The sequence below is a fragment of the Rattus norvegicus genome, chromosome 15, assembly GCF_021556685.1.
Source record: "Rattus norvegicus strain SHRSP/BbbUtx chromosome 15, alternate assembly SHRSP_T2T, whole genome shotgun sequence".
In the NCBI taxonomy this organism is placed as follows: domain Eukaryota; kingdom Metazoa; phylum Chordata; class Mammalia; order Rodentia; family Muridae; genus Rattus; species Rattus norvegicus.
The window spans coordinates 18,907,900-18,924,383 of NC_141548.1; the positions used below are offsets into that span (position 1 = coordinate 18,907,900).

General features: G+C 41.5%; 1 long non-coding RNA gene across 1 annotated transcript; it reads right to left on the bottom strand.

Moving 5' to 3' along the window:
- Positions 1 to 223: 223 nt before the first annotated feature.
- On the bottom strand, positions 224 to 14,295 carry LOC134482085 (uncharacterized). The gene is made up of 3 exons (XR_015638673.1): positions 13,987 to 14,295; positions 13,310 to 13,672; positions 224 to 750 (listed from the first exon to the last, which is right to left on the bottom strand). It is a non-coding gene; the product is annotated as an uncharacterized LOC134482085 (long non-coding RNA).
- Positions 14,296 to 16,484: the final 2,189 nt, after the last annotated feature.

Here is a 16,484-nt window from a genome sequence, read left to right on the forward strand (position 1 = left end):
CTTCCTCTTGCTTATCTATTCGTGTCCCCTCTCTTTTTCTTTTCTTCCTTTTCACTTCTTTTGTCACGCTGGAAGCCTGTGTCTTTGTGACCCACTCCTTGGATCACCTGAAGAACCCTTAAATTATCGTTATTTTTACTTCGACTCTTCTTTATGTCCTTCTCACTTTGCTTCCCAAATCCATTCTCATCACATGTTCTTTTGAGTCAGATTTTTTTTTTTTAATTTAAAACCTTCACTGGTCCTTTAATAGCATCAGAATTCAGTTTTGAATCCTTGGAAATTCTGAATAGGGGTGGTGACAATGGCTTGCAGGGCATAAAGATATGACTGATACCACAGAACTACATCCTTTAAAAGGACATGGAAACTTTTAGGCTAGGCATGTTTTACTGGAATTTTTACAAGTCATCAAAAAAGACAACCAAGGCCACAAAAAGTCTGCCCTGTCTTTGATTTCTTTCATTACTCATATTACCACTGACAAGTTATCCTCACTGCCATAAACTGAATGTTCCAACCCTGAGTCCACAAGCAGGAGTCTAATCTCCAAGGGATGATATCAGGAGGCAGGCTGATAGGGCCTTGCCACTGAGTCCTCATGCATGGGATTCAAGCACTTTGTGAAAGGCTTTAGAGAGCTGCCCCGCCTTTCTGCTATGTGAGAACACAGCCAGAAGATGTAGTCACTCCATGAACCAGGACACAGGCTCTCTTCAGAGGCTGACTTGGACTCTCCACACTTTCGAACTAGGAGAGAACAAATTGATCTCTATTGTTTAGACATTTTTTGTCATTAACTGTAGACAGCTACACTTAACTTTATAAAGTAAATAATATTAACACTACCATTTTGCTAATCAGAAAGCTAAGGAATAAATATCCAAGGAGGAACACATCTTATAGAATATTGATATGATACTGCAGAACTAGCAGATATAATAACTTGGCCAACACCACATCTCTTAGGCACCTCTCTATCCCAGAGCCAGGACGAGGATAAGTGATAAACTACTCCTTGAGTACAAATTTAAAGCCGAGGAAAATAACAGTGCATAGCAATATCTTAACAATTGGTTCTGACCAATGCTTTAACAATATGATATTGAATGACACGTCAAATTTTCAGAAAGGACAGGGTACGGCCCTCTCTTTTTTTCCTCATTTACGGCTGTCTCCTTCACAGCACCATCATGTTGAGCTGGACAACTACTGAACCCTCTCCTTCATCAAAGCAGCCTGGAGCCGCAGCCTTTAGCTTGCCATGCAGAGTTCTTAAAATATGCTTCCATAATACAATTTATTTTTTAATTAATTTAATCTATTTTTAATTAATCCTATTTTACTTCACAAATCATGCTGCCATTACATCTTGAAATCCATTGCAATGTTTTGGGATGTGTATGTATATAGAATGATGAACTCAAATATGTTTCATATTAATTAAGAATATCATTTATCATAATCACTGAATTTCTTAGAATCTTCTTATATTCTGTGTTGAGAACAAATATCTCCCTTCTCCCACCTTAGTCCTGGCCATAATACTGTCATCCAGGGAGGAAGGCCAATGTCAACCATTGACAAAGTCATAGCATCTCCTGCTGACCACCAGCCACCTTATGTAGGTACTGATGTTAATCATCTTATCAGTTTTCTCACGGGGAAATGGGGCTATTTGGGTACATGAGAAAATTATTTTAATATTATATAGCATTTATTTATTTGAGTGTGTGTGTTATGTATGCTGTATATGTGTAGGGGTCAGAGAACAGCTTGTGGAAATTGGTTCTTTTCTCTACCATATAAATCCTAGGGATTGAACTTAGATCTTCAGGCTTGGATGCAAATGCCTTTACCTGCTCAGCCATATCACCAGACCAAAGAGAACTTTTTTCAAAGGGGTGGGGTGGTATTTTGCCATTGTACTGCAATAGAACATTTCTAGAAGTTTATATATAATATAAAAAATGTTTTTTATAGCTTAAAGGTTATTGAGGAGTCTGGTTATCATTACAGTACTAGTAAAAGGTTTTGGCCTTTCTAACCAGTTTTTAGAAGAAAATGACAGTATCTACCGCTTAGATACTCTGCAAACATTAGCTCAACCATGATATATCCTTATTTATTCCTGAAGATTTAATCATTGGCTCCCAGTACTGATTAAATTGTAGAAACAGTGATAGTTATTCAATGTCTTATATTCCGAATAATCTGGAGACATTCTTAGCAAGGATCGTCTTTTGGATTATTTGGTGTTAAAATAAATCCTTGTGAGAAATTAATTTTTATATTTTGAGATGACCAAAAAATACCAAACATACGGACATACCTGGAATTCAAAACAACTTATTAAATAAATAAACTAGGGACCATGAATTTATTGTTACTTTACCAAAAGGTCAAAAATTATAGTTGTAACATTAAATTAGTTCGAGGCTCAGAGGTTTGAATAAGCAATTTTCCTGATCAGGTATCCGGTCCAAATTAACATGGGGTTAAGGAACCTCAGCATAGGAAATCAACCTGAAAACAAGCAAAAGAAAGTAGAAGAGAATGCAATATTCTCTACTGATAGCTTTGCAATACATGCAAGTCACGAGAAGGAAAGTTCCCAGATGAGGAAGTGAGCACAGTGCAGGACAGAGAGTCTGACAGAGTCTCGGGGATCCCACTGTCTTGCCTTAATAACGGGCATATGTTTTGCTTACAGAAACATTATCTGAGATGTAGTTCATCCCTGTACTCAGTCTTCAGAACGCTAAATGGAAATGTTTAAATATGAAAATAATGAATGAATGAAAGAAAAAAGAAAAGAAGAAACTGTTTACTATACTGCTCATATTCATAAGGTCTTTCTTCTTCATGAATTTTCTGATGTTTTCTAAGACCTGAGCAACAGTAAAGGGTTTGTTACTGTCAATACACTGAAAACTGTGTCTACAGTTTGAATTCTACAATGTCTTTTAAAGATCTCTAATATATAATTTGTTTCCCAGCACACTCATGGAACTACATGACATATTTTTATACCCAGTTCTCCAAACCCCGGAGACAGTATTTTGCCAACAGTGAAGCCAGGCCAGGGATGGTGCTAGTTTTCTCACTTACAAGAAATAAAATGATAACATTTCTAAAAACAAAATAAACAAGCAAACAAACAAACTAACAAAAACAAATTTAAACTCCTAATATACAGGAAATCCGGGGCTCAAGGCACAGTACTGAAAAAAGAAAGGAAAATAATTTTCTAGTGTGATGTTTCCTTCTTGCAACCCCAGCATTATAATATGCATTTATTTTCACAGATTCCAGTGATAAAAGACATAAAAGATTTGCAAAAAATGTCTCCAATCCTAGTCCCAACTCCAGTGACAAAGCCATTTTTAATAAGATTATTTGTACTGGCCAACAAAGTGCCAAGATAGAAAACCCAAGGATGTAACAGACAAGATAATTAGCATCTCCAGAACTATAAATATTCTCACTGAAGCTATGAAATAAATGTGCTTAAATTGCCAAAGATAAGAAGGTCATAAAAGTCCTAGAAAGGGATTAGAACATTATTTTTAAAAGACCATGAGGATTTGTAAGAGAACCAGGTATAATATTGACAATAGAATATGTAGTCAAGCACTGTGAATTCTATCAGCTGGTTGAACAAAACATATCAGATACATTTCCACAAAAAGCAGTTAGCTGGATTTGATGAAACTACCCACAATGCAGCACAAAGGGACAACTCTAAAGCAGTTAGGAGAGACTGACAAGCATAGGTCTACACTTAATTAATGCTCTAGAAGGGGATTCCAGGGAAGGGCAGTTTTCAACTACAAAGCTAATAATAATATTCTAGAGTGAACACACACATTTAATGTGTGAATATATGATCAGATCAATTCAACCTGGATAATTTTTTGCTTGGTTGACTTTTTGAAAAATTATTGTAAGAAAACCTTTTCCACCCTTGGCTGAGTATCTAGGATAAAGCCCAAGTTTGCATCTGTAACAGTGACCATCTTTCTTCATAGCAGCTTAAACCTAAAGGGCAGGACCCCAAGAGAAATAGAATCAACTGTGATTAATCTGTAGGCACAAAAAAAAAACATATTCAAGAAGGCACAACATTAATGTTAACACCAACTTGTTTTTAAAGTGCTGTTCAAGGAAGCATCTCATAAAACGCAAACCTGTATATAAAAATCAGAGGGGCTACTTTCCCAATGGCTTAACAACTAAGAATTATATTATTAGCATGCCTATAGTTGTGCTAAGCATGCTATAATCCTGTCTCCATTTAATCTTTATCTTCTTTTAAGAAGGGTGTATTTAAATATCTATGTCAAATATTGTTGATTAAATGAAGACTTAGAAAATGAGAGTATTTTGCCCAGGGTCTAAGTGAATATTGGAATGGGAATGTAAGTCAGATATTTGTGGTCATTTAAATGACTTCAACATTCCAAAGAAAGTAGATTAAGACATTGCTAGCATGTACAATACATGATATAATTCTGGAACAATCCATGTTACCTGTGAACATGGCCACTCTGAATCAAGCAGGGCATCTAGTGAAGGCTGGCCTTGCTGATGGTCAGTGACCTGGATTTGGGGGTCCGAGTAGATTTCTGAGAGCTAAAGACAGAGCCTTTGAAAGGAGAGAACAAAGGAGCTCCCGAGGCAGGACAATTGCTTGGCTGTGCAAACATATTAGCAAGCCTATTTCGAAGGTTCGTAAATATTGTTCAGCTATGAAAGGGAAAGACAAGTTGTTTATTCTGTGCAGGAAATCCGTTACATTCATTTTTTAAAAATGTCAGGCATATGTAAGATGTGCTTGTTTTTCTAGCAATATGCTTTTCACAGACAACAAGGAATTAAAAATAAATTTCTAATGGTGCCACAAGTGAATGAATCAGAAACAGAGTCAAGAAAATTAATGACACTGAGGCTTAGCAAATCTTAACTCACCGCTCCCCCAGAAGAGTCCCAAAGTTTAATACAAGCCAAAGAGGGCTTCTCAGTACTGGCAGTGCCGGGCACTTTCCCCCCAATAGTCTCTCTCCAAATATACAATAAGGACCATTTTGAAGTTAGTGCTTTTAGCAAGCCTCCTATTTTTCACTGTAGAAAAACCCAATTTATTCTTTGTTCAAAGTGAAAGCAGAATCGTAGCTATCTCTGAGAGAACTGATGAAAACATTGGCAAAAACTTTCAGATAAAAAAGATCAAATTGTTTTCCAAGAATGAATATATATATATATATATATATATATATATATATATGTATATGTTTCCATTTTATTTTCTCTAACAGATGCTTTGAGAAAACTGAGTGGGGGTAGGGTGAGAAGAGGTCCTCTCACTTTTTTTTTTCTTAGAGTGGGTAAACCTTTTTAAAAAGCAATTCAGCGTTTTAATCATCATACTGGGTTGTCTGAAGCAAAGTGTTTAACTTTCAGTTTGATTTTTCATTTCCTCCGTCATTCCATATAGTTCTGGTTCCTGTGCTGACAGAAACATATTTCTGGCCCTCCAAAAACCCTCAGGCATTCAAGGCCACATTCTGGCTTGCCCTTTGGGGGTAACATAATCAATGTTTTTAAAGCTCTCTCCTTTTGTGAGGGGCACCCACATGCTTGGGTGAGGATTATATTTTAAACTCCAGTGAAAGTAATTGGATTAGTTTGCCCTTACATTTCTGGTCAATACCTCTGTCTGTGGATTTGGGCTTCCCACTGGAGACTTTCCTAATGTGGCTTCAAGTGTACTCAGAAGGAAGGACAATAAATTACCAGTTTGGAGGAAAATGGGAGCAGACAAAAAATTTAAATGCCACTCTTAAGGTTTCTCTTCAACTTAAATTTCTAAAGAAATGTCAAGGGCTCTGCACCCACTCCCAGTTATCACATGCCACTATTTCTCAGTTCACCATGACCTCTGCTTTCATTCCAAAGGAAGTTTTTAGTATACAGTGCTTAGAATTTTGATTTTTCATTACCAGCAAATGATTATAGCAGGAAGCTGTAGTCTAATGAGGAAGGAGGCAAGAGATTTCCTCTGGTGCCCAGGGCATTTAAATTGCCCTTTTATGAAGTCACTTGATCTGGCAAAGGCAGATGTAAAACAGCTCAGCTCTTCATGGATGAGGCAACCAGCCCATTACCTCCTAAAAAGCCACCAGGATTTGATCAGACCACATGGCAAACCATGGCACATGTGAGACAACAATCAATCAAACATTACCACCCTCTAGTCTCTTCTCCAGTGACTGGAGACTGGACCTCCAGTGCTTTTCTGCTGTGTTCTCTGCACTTCTGTCCAGTAGGATTAAGGAAGCTTGCTCATTCCTCTCTGAAGGGTTCTCCTCCCCACTAGTTTTTTCTTTACCTTAAAAGGTGCCTATAGGTTTATAGTGGGGAAGGTCTACAATGGAGAGTGAGTGACTGGCCCAGTACCCCTACTCTGCCATCAGCTAAGTGTGTTTTCCTTGGCCAAATCATGTGCCTTTGTCTCAGCTCCAGGATCTTAAACCCAGAGTGAGTAGCTTGTGTTTGTTAAGAAGATATCAATTATGACTCAAGAACCCTCATCAAAGCCACAATAAGGCCTTGAGACCATGGCACTTGTTTTGTTTAAATGTTCACTGAGTCGTATGTGTAACTAGTTCCCCAAAATAGATGAAAGCAACAGCACGGAATAAAAGACAACTTTACCTAAAATCTCTGTAAAATTGATAGCATTTTCCACTATGTTGTCAACAGATACACCACATAAAATGGTATCCTTTGTCTTAGTTAGGATGCTTCTATTGCTGTAACAAAACAGCATGACCAAAAGTCAAGAGGAGGAGGGAAGGGTGTTTTCAGATTACATCTCCACCTCACTGAGGGAAGGCAGGTCTGGAACTCAAGCACGAGAGGATCCTGGAAAGACAAGCTGATGGACAGGCCATGGAGGACTGCTGCTTGCTAGCTTGTTTTGAAGGGCTTACTCAGTCTGCTTTTGTATAGAACCCAGGATCAGTAGCCCAGGGAAGGCCCAACCTACCATGGGCTGGGCACTCCCCCATTGTTCACTAATTGAGAAAATGCCCTTTAGTTGGAACTCATGGAGGCACCTTTTCCAAGGAGGCTTCCTCTCTGATGATTCTAATTTGTGTCAAGATGACACCTAAAACCAGTCAGTTCATTCTTTATCACCTCACGTCTCAAAATTTTCATCTGCTAAAAGAATAAACAAAAATACAAAGACTGTATTATGAGACTTGTGGGGAAAGCAGTTAAGACCAAGTAAGAAAGAGCCTGGCACAGGCCCCGAATGGCCCTGAAGTCAGGGTTCCACAAGCCAAATAGGGGTGTAAGACATACCTGGCAGTAGACAGAGGAGTATGTTACTTGGCCCGGGCACATTCTCTGCTTTCTCCCTTGGATAAGGAGGCTGAAGACTTCTTCAGACACTCTTGAATTAAACACTCAGGTAGTTTGAAGGCATAGTTTGAGAGTTGTAGCAATGACGTTATAAAAGTCCTAGCATTTCCTTAACTCCACAAGGACTATAGTTTCCTCTCCACCATCCTGTGGGTACGTTGTTTTCAGGCAGCTTCCATATTATTGGCTTCATAAAGTGAAATTTTATCTCTCAGGCTACATCTCTTTTAAAAAGAAGCTGTGTGACAATGACATGGGAGTGTTGTGTTCTATTATTAGTGAGGGCTCTACATTTTAAATTGTTTTCTATATTTTGGTTTGGGTTTTTTTTTTGTTTTGTTTTGTTTTTGTCTGTTTGTTTGTTTGTTTGTTTGTTTGTTTGTTTGTTTTTTGCACATACACGTAGGCAAGGTTGCCATGGTACCTGTGTGGAGGCCAGAGGACAATTTGCTTGCAGAAATTTGTTCTCTTCTTCTACGATCTGGGTCCTAGGAATCGAACTGAGGGCACCCAGCTTAGCAGCAAGTGCCTATTCTTGCCAAACTACTTCAGTTGCTCTAAACTTTCCAGCTTTTCAAAGGTTGGAAATCACAGGGGCAAATAGGATGTTTCTTCAAGTTCTACAGTATGACTTTAAAGTTAGGTATAGGCTTTATCCAAACAATGATTCCCAAGAGATCAGAGAACTGATGTGTCTTTCTGGTGAGGAAGCTGTGCCTCTTTACTTTGTTGTCACTAATCTTCATAATTAGGGTCACACATAGTGAGCATGCAAGGCTAGGACAGGCAGAGTAGGAATAGGCAGAGGGACTTTGTCATGGAAGTCAAGGCCCACCAGCTTTTCATCATGGCTACATGAATTGATTATCAATCCCTTTATATTGCTTCTAAGATTCATTACTCCCTTCCCATCCAAGCTCAAGCCCTATGCTATCACTATTCATCTTTCCAAGCCATTTTACAGTTTGCACACACACACACAAATCCATTTTAGTTCCAAGTGCTTAATGTCAATTTCCTTGAGATCATCCCAGCAGTGGGATATATACCGCAGTCCACACCACAAGTACACATGAGTTCTGTCCCACCTCATCCATGTATCTTGGTCCCTCTTTCTCCTTGGCATGTTGTATTTTGCCACGCAGGACACACCAAGATCTTTCCTAACTCTGCATATATTTTTGTAGAACTTCTCTCTGCCTGTAGTCACCTCTCCATCCACAGTTCTAGTCCACCTTCTTAGATATCCCTTCCCACCTCTTATAGAACTCAACTGTCTTACTACTTACTCTGTGACTCCTTCAAAACAGTGATTACCACTATAACCACTGATTATTTCCTCCACACAGAATCGCTTCTGCACATTAGAAGCACAGGACATGCCAAGGCTTTTATCACAGTGTTATCTTCATAACCCAGCAACGGTCTAACATCTAGAATGCTCTCAAGAAATACCTCCTCTCGGCTCAATAGATCTAATAGTATACTCTTTATTTCCATGGAGGAACAAACTTTATTGTAGGTTTTCACACACCATCTTTCCCACTAAAGAGGCTCTAAATGCCACATCACTTATACACTGACCAAAGGCTATCTCAATGATCACAAGAAGGTCTGTGGAGTAGTGGCACTGTGGTCATGACTCCTCCTGGAAGAAGTGATCTAATGACTTACTTGATTGACTCCTACTTCTAACACAGTAAGGAATAACATGGCTCTTCCTTGAGTTTGTATGTGGTTATTCTCCAGCATGAAATAATTTTATGTGAAGTCTCCATGGAGCTTGGCTTACCTGGTGAGAAATTGTGATTGACACAGAGAGTGAGCCTCCCACTGAGACATTTGAAAAACAGGAGGCACTCCATTCAACAGAGTTCTTTTTACTGCAGCTACAAAAGTCTTGTGGGAAATGCTAATCTTTTATTACTAGACTATTGTTTAATATTTATCCAGTACCAAAAGCTATGCTGAGGGTACACACTGAAGCTCATGTTGGGCTGCCTTTGGGGACATCCCATTTAATTAGACAGATGGGGAAAAAGTCTCCAAGTGTGGTTTCCAATCATATTTATGAACAATAAGCTGGATGTCTGCTTCTGGCAGGATGTCCTGCTGACAAGAAGAGGCAACGTATGTGCTACACGTCAAGTCCCTGGCAGTGTGGCCCAAGCCCCACTCACAGTCTGCTTGTAGCTCACCATCTCTTGTATACATGCAGTTTAGCGTTTAAGATTTCTGCTCCTGCTGAGATCTTCTTGCCCTGCCACTTTCCTCCTGATTTGATTTGATTTTTTTGCTCACTTCCCTTACAGTGGGGTGTAGTGATCACTGACCCTGTCTGAATATCAACTGGTCAACCTTGGAGGAACTGTGATCTCTTCTTTGTCAAGAGAGAGAAATGTCCTTAGAACCACAGGAATCAGAGGCCACTTTGCAGTATGGTGGGCTCCATGCACCATTTCGTCATCCTTGGAAGCTTCTAAGCATCTGTGTCTTTTCTCCAAAGAACCTCTTCAGTGCATCTACAGTAAGCTATGGACCTTTTCCATTTTAAGAGCTTGCTGTAACCAAATGCATATACTGTAAAGTTCATACACCTCATGCACACACACACACACACACACACACACACACACACACAAACACAAACACAAACACATGCAAACACACCAGAAACACACATACATATAGATACACACACATACAAACACATGCACAAACATCAAACACACCACACACACACACACACACACACACACACACACACACACACAAAACCTTACTGATACATGGAGAATTACATATCCTATCATCACAACCTGACTTTGGGATTAAAAAATCCTACATGTCCCTTTCAGTCAGTCCTCATACCCACCGTTGACGTAGTTAAGATTGGGCTGCTGACCCTTGTTGAGCCCCTGGTCCTGAATCCCCCTATTGATGGATCTGTCTTTTGGAGTGTTCTACACAGAGGGAATCCCATCACACATTGCTGTGTAGCTTACTTCACAAGTGACTTTGAGATTTATACCCGTCATTATAGATCAATACTCTGCTGGCTTTTGTCACACCACCTCATACTACTGCATGGGCTGGTTCACACTCCTTTCACAGAAAAAATGCCAATCGCATCAAAGTTCTCACTAAGAACTGTTTTGTGTCTTATTTACTTGTAGGAATCTCAGCTACTTTGTGTACGTGGTTGGGCGCATGTGTATACAGATTTGCATGTGGAGGCCAGAGGTCAATATCTTGTTCTGCTTTTTAAAATTTTGGGACAAGGTCTCGCACTTGGTCTGGAAGTTACCAACTAGGCTAGAGTGGCTGGCAAAGGAAACAGTGTTATCCCAGCACTCCTCTGGGAGATCCTTGACTCTTAAAGGTTCTATACAACCCTCCCCACCCCACGCAAAGAACCCTGCTGGCTGGGGAATAAACATCCAAAGGATGACCTTTTGGGGACATTTCAAATCCAGACCATAACGCCGGGTTATTTTTAATCTAAATCGGAAATATTTATAGGGAAAAATGGATTGATGAGGTTGGAGGATAAGGCTGAGCCTTTAGGATCTGCTTGCCTCCGCCTCCCCAGCACTGGGGTGACAAACCTGGCATTTCTTCTGCTCTGGCTTCATCGGTTGTCTGGTGTTTGCTGATACATAACAGCGTTTTCCTGGGAGGGATTATGCTAACCCAGACAGGAATGATCACTGTCAATAATGTCAGTCTCAATAAATGACTCTCTTTAGCCACAAATGACAGTGAATCTGGCATCAATAAGGTGTTAGAGTTTGCAATGACAGCATAAAAGATGGTACTTTCTCCGTCTCCAGGCATGTAGAATATGGATGGTGGTGTGGGTTATTTGTGATTACAAGGCCATGGGCTATCCTGTTCTGGAGAAGGAGGTTGGGTGCTAGGCTATCTCCATGGACTGTTTCCTGCCTTAATGGAGGAGACTACTTTCAGACCTCTTCCTAATTCTCTACTCTTCTCTGCCCTTTGCCTATATCTCCTACTAGAATCTTTCTTCCCGTCTGACTCCCATCTCATGAGGCTAGAGATGATCCTTACTGTGTTCTCAGCCTCATCAATTCATTTTCCCCTATAAATATTTCCAATTTAGCGTAAAAGAACACACCCTGCGTTATGGTGTGAACTTGATATATCCCCCAGAGGTCATGATTCTTTCTTTATTCCTCAGCTGGCAGGGTTGTTTTGGAGGGATGGAGCCTTGGAGCGTCAGGCGCTGCACTGAGGGATTCTGGGATAGTCCCCATGGTTCTAGTCACTATTTTCGCATACACTGTGGTGTGAGGCGCCCCTACCACATATCCCTACTCAGCTGTTCTGTCCTTCTTGTCCTGACACACAGAAGCACTCATAACCCACAATCATCTGATAATCCTCCCTCCTTTTCCTCTGTCAGCTCTTTTGGACTATGGTAATGCAGAAATGATGAATGTACTCCTTAAACAGGCTCTTGTCTGGATAAAACATCCCACTTTTCTTCTTCTTTCATGTAAGTGATGACTATGTAAATATTTGGGAGATAATGCCATTCACTCTGAACAAGAGAGTCCCACTATTTCTCCACAGTGCATATGCATACTTACGTGGTAGGGCAGCACTAGACAACACAGCATGTACGTGCAGGCTCTTTTCTGATCCAGCACGGCTGCTGACCCTGATCCTAAGGACAACTATTTGGGTTCTAATTCTAATTATCTCTTATTATTTACATGGATTAGTGAGCGCAGTTCACTGGACTCCAGGCAATTCTGCCCCACACTATACTTGACCTGCAAATCCTGAATCTTTTGAAACTGCCATTCTTTTACCACATTAGAGGAGGGTTGTTGCGGTTGGTCTGATGCTACTATGTATTCAAATGCTAAATTCTGGAGCCTAAGACCTGGCTGCCCCAAGAGAAGTGAATTCTCGGGTACACCAGCTTTTGTTGTGTAAACCTTGCGCCCCAGGTTAACTGGTCAATAAAAGGCTCCAGCCTGTGATTAGATTGTAGTCAGAGGAAGACAGGACTTTCTGGGAGGGAGAAAGAAACTCTGGGAAGAAGGTCTTTTTGCCAGGAGACTTGAGGGGAGACAGATGTGACTATAAGCCTGAAAGGTTCAGCTAGCCATGTGGCTGGATAGGACTAGGTGATCGGGTTAGCTTATATGAACTAATTGAGAGTTTGCCCAGCTCAGACCTAAGCCTTGAAATCCTAAAAGGCCTCTGTGAGTTTATTTGGAGTACTAGCTTGTTAAGAAATAACTGTTACCTTATTAATCTCCAGCTTTAGTTTGTACAGAAAATTAATTATTGTTTTACAGTGGGGAAGCTGAGATTTATGCTAAGCAACCTTGGTAAGGTTCCACAGTTAGTAGATGGTGGAGATAGGGTTTGAGATGAAGTTCCTTCTGATTCTAAAGGCACAACTGTTCCTGTAACTGCTTCTCAGGTAATCATTTATGTCATTTATGTCATGTACATCGAGATTCAAACTCCATTCCTGAAAGCCAGCAGGCCTTCCAGCCATGCAGCCAGATTGGTCACATCACTCAAATCAATCAACTAACCTTTCAAAATATACCTGATTGTCAGGAAAATGGGTGTGTCCTGAGGGATAGGAGAGGCTCACAGGTCAGTGTTTTACTGCCTTCACACCCCAGTCCTCTGTATATGCTGATTCTTAAAGCAAGCTGCCACAGACACTGAGGTTTCTGACGTCAGCTGTGGGCCTCACTTTAAGGAAGACAAAAAGAACCACCAGTGAGTCCTGGGTACCTGTCTTAGTTAGGGTTTTACTGCTGTGAAAAGACATTATAACCAAGGCAAGTCTTATAAGGACAACACTTAATTGGGTCTGGCTTACAGGTTCAGAGGTTCAGTCCATTATCATCAAGGCAGGAGCGTGGCAGCATCCAGGCAGGCATGGTGCAGGAGGAGCTGAGAGTTCTACATCTTCATCTGAAGGCTGCTAGCAGAATACTGGCTTCCAGGAAGCTAGGATGAGGGTCTTAAAGTCCACACCCATAGTGACACGTATACTCCAACAAGGCCACACCTACTCTAACAGGGCCACACCTTCTAATAGTGCCACTCCCTGGGCCGAGCATAAATAAACCATCTCAGTACCTCAGTTGTGTACCTCTTCAGAGCTTCTGTGGATGTCTCCCAAGTGCCCAGCCATTACTGGGCTGGCTCTCCCTGGTCACTCTGATAAGCAGCTTTTGCCCTGCCATGAGGAAAGCAAGGGTGACAGAGAAATCAGGAATGTGGCTTCACTGGAGAAGAGGCCCACAGGCACTGACAGGTGCTGAGGGGAACTGGGAGGGTCTGCCATGCTCAGTGGGAACTTCAGGAATAGCCAATAAAGAAACAGAAGGCAGAGCTACCTGGAGTTCGCCTGTGGCATGCCCATTCCCTCATCGTGCCACCACACCCTGCTCTCCTCTTCCAAGTCCCCAGTGCTATGAGCCCTTCCCAGTCAAGGATCCACAGGAGTTTCTAACCCTTTGTAAGGAAGGAGCTTAATCTCCTTTGCCTTACCTGGGTGCTCTGAGAAGCCACTCACATCTTTTGTGTCTGTTCCAGATAGGAGGCAGGGAACCCACTGGCTTGTCCTGTGGTAATAATGAACTCCTTCACAGAGCCTTGCATGTCTGAGAGTAGCTGTTCCTACAGCAGCTGCTATTTGCTATCTGGCTTCCTACTTCTTCTTCCACGGTTAAAGACCTCAGGTGACTGCTAATAATTGTCACATTTAATGGGTTGAACCAGGCTCACTGAGTCCCATAAACACTCTTTGTCATATGTTGTCACCACCACTCATGGACACCCTGAACACTTGACGTATCTACAAAATTCAACATCCTGCCCCTCCTCCTGCTTTCAGGTTTTTTTCATTTCTTTAAAAAAAAATGCCCTGTGAGTGCCCTGTGGGACTTAGCTTGCTGGGTTTCTGTCACCGTGGACTTCTGTCCCCTCCAGGTGTCTAGGGACTGTCTGAATGGTGTCAGGCTTCTGATGCTAACCATCACGATTATGGATGTGACCTCAAGCCCAGATCTCCTGCTACCCTGAATTAGCCTGAACAGGCACCAAGCAGCTGGCCCTGTGGGAATGTCACAGGCTGGCTTTTCCTGTTTCTGCCCATGGCCTTTGTAGTCTGAGTTCAGGAGTGCAGCTTCCTGTGGTTTGTGAGAAGTTCTACATGGGGGTTGGGGTGGGGGCAACCTTTTTGCCAGCTGTCTCATCCTTTAAGACACTCTCAGGGTCCTTCTACCATCCCTACTCTAAGGCTGCTGCAGAGTGTCACTGGGACTGACTTTTGAAAGGTTTGTACCTAACTTGCTTGACCTTCCTCTAAAGCAGCCTTCCTGCCTCTGACACTAAAGGTGAACCCTATTTTAATCACCTTCCCAGCTGGGAGGACACCCCTTACTTCAGGAGCTTCTTGCTTTTAACGGCTTGTTTAATATCCCTAGAATAAGATGTTGACCTCCAGAGAAGATACAGTGTTGAAAACGGCATCAGGAACTAAAAATAAACATAGTGCAGGAAGCGCCACGCATGCTGAACAGATTACTTCAACACCCTTCAGACCCGATTCATGAAAACCCAGTCCTTTCCTATGAGGAGACAATAAACCATTTACATAGAGACCTCAGCTATGAATGAAGGCTAGGAACCATAGAAACTGCCCATCAACTGGACCACAGAAGGCAGAAAAAAATCTGTGCTTTCTAGAAAGATCCTGATTCTGTAAGTGGAGTCCTTAAAACATATGTATGACAAGGAACAAGTCGTCTTATTCTCAAAATACATAGTAGCATGTAACATTAAAAAATCATATATACATGTGTGTGTGTGTGTGTGTGTGTGTGTGTGTGTGTGTGTGTGTGTGTGTGTGTGTGTTACCTAACAGCATAAGTTCCCAGTGGCCAAATTCTAACCAGCATCTGGGAAGGCAATGGTTAGTCTCTAACCTGCCAGGAAAATGGACTGAATGTCCCACCTGTATCTGATTTCACACTTTCATTGCAATTTCCACCATGAAAATGAACTAATTCTGAGGCAGTTTCCATTGTGATTAAATATTTTTTTTTCCTGTGATGCTGTCAAGATTGTAAAACACCTATTAGGGCAGTTAATTATAATAGCATGAACCGCTTTAACCTTCACAATTATCTGTGTTTGCAGAGGCTGACCCCTTTCCTAGTTATCGCTTACAGGGTTAGCAATGCTTAGGGCAGGGCAGAGGATGGACGGAGCAGTAAATCAAACCAGAGAGCACTGAAGAGGTCAGAACTGAGTGATCAGAATGTCACGGAAAGGCATGACTGCTGGGAACTCTTCTGGGTTTAGTGACCAGTCATGCAGCCACTACACAGTTCTCCCCAGAGTGAGCTCAGGCCTGGAGAGAAGCTGTAGGGCTACAGCGGTACTAGATAACCCACCAAAGCCTATCCAGGAAGATCAATGATTAGGTGTCCCTTCTCACTGCATTTGCCACTTTCTCCATGGCAGGTATCCTGGGGTTACAACAGCAGTGTCTTAGGTACAGTTTCCATTGCTGTGAGAAGACACCATGACGAGGCAACTCTTATAACGGAAAACATTTAGGTTGGCATACAGTTTTAGAGATTCAGTCTATTGTCATTATGATAGGAAGCAGGGCAGCTGGCAGGCAGACATGGTGCTGGTGGAGCTCAGAGTTTTACATCTTGATCTGAAGGAGGCCAAAAGGAGACTCTTTCTTCTGTCTTGAGTGGAGCTTGAGTGCTAGGAACCCTCAAAGCCTGCCTACATGGTGACCCACTTCCTCCAACAAGGTCACACCTATTACAACAAGGCCACACCTCCTAATCATACCACTCCCCATACCCAAGCATATTCAAACCACCACAAGCAGTGACAATATCAGATATCAGGTTCTCTGTAGGTCCTATTAAGACAGCATATAACTCAGTTTCCCCTAGTCTCTTCTTGACATGACTCTAGTCTTTTATATAAGGAGTGCTGAAGTTCAAAAAGGTTTAAAAAAT